At 45.5% G+C, this 1,209-nt stretch overlaps 1 pseudogene; it reads right to left on the minus strand.

The window, feature by feature from the left end:
• Positions 1-575: 575 nt before the first annotated feature.
• On the minus strand, positions 576-954 carry LOC121141114 (annotated as a pseudogene).
• Between the last annotated feature and the right edge of the window lie 255 nt (positions 955-1,209).

Raw genomic sequence — 1,209 nt, forward strand, 5'->3', positions numbered from 1 at the left:
CTAGGGACTAATAAGAACAGCACCCATCAGCCTGAGCTACTGTCAGCAGCAGGGAGACCTGGCCAAACACACATACACCGAGTCAGAAAAGAAAGTTGCAGGGTGAGCCATGGACCTACCAGCAAATCCCTGCATGTCTGAGTTAAGTGTGACCATGTCCACAGTAGCCAAGAAACGGCATCAGTTCAGGTGTCCATCATCAGATTAGCAGATAGAACAACATGGTAGGGACACACACAGGCGTCTCACTCAGCTGCAGAGGAGAAGGAAACATTATCTGCAGGACAACGGGCAGAGTTGTAGAACAGTAGTAGATGAAATAAGCCAGATCTAGAAAGGCAAATGTCACTTGTTTTCTCTGTGGACCCTAGATTTCACATACACACTTATGAGTATGCCTATATGTGTGTATGATGAAAGCAAAGGGGACATTTGACAAAAGCAAGGAGGCTTGGTGCAGGAAGGGGGCAGGAGAGGTAATGGGGTAATGGGGTTAAAGTTCCTGGTGTATGTGAGTGAAAAGTCATTAAGGAAACTGTCACTTAAAAAAACTTTTAATGATAGAAACTAAATACCTAAAAGTGAAGCTTCTGGAAAAACCATTTCTTCTTCTCTGTATTGTATCATTCCTTAAACTTGACCTTGGTTTCCCGTCCTGCCTTGCATTTCGGGGCTGGGTCTCTAAAGACATCCTTGTTGACAACAGTTTTGTCCAAGGGGATGTCTATAGAGTACCTTGTGGGTGTGAGGTGATTGTAGTTATAAACTTTCACAAAGGACTTGGCCTTTGATCTCTTGACGACTTTCCTTGCTCAGGGCGGCTGTCACTTTTCAGGGGGTAGCAGTCAATTCCAGCCACCAGGGTACGGCTGTAAGGGTGATGATGGCTTTGCATCTGGAGTAGCGTCTAGCCAGGAACAGCACCACTCTCCCGGGTTTCACGAACTTGCCCATTTTGACAGCAAGCATCCAGTTTCCAGCAGAAAGGCAGAAACTGTCACTTTTTATCACGAGTATTTGCTGATTTATTTTTATTTTTAAAGAAGAGAGCAGTGTCCAGAAAGCACAAAAGATTATGTAAGGAGAAGAAAAGTAGTTGCTGCGTTAGGCGAGGCCTGGGAAAGGAAGGCAGACTCCCCTGAACTCAGTCTCCATGTCAGTAAAGTGAACACGGTCAGCCTCCATGCAGTTGCTGGACTGTTTTGTGAC

This window comes from Mesocricetus auratus, unplaced genomic scaffold (genome assembly GCF_017639785.1).
Source record: "Mesocricetus auratus isolate SY011 unplaced genomic scaffold, BCM_Maur_2.0 Super-Scaffold_100007, whole genome shotgun sequence".
Classification (NCBI taxonomy): domain Eukaryota; kingdom Metazoa; phylum Chordata; class Mammalia; order Rodentia; family Cricetidae; genus Mesocricetus; species Mesocricetus auratus.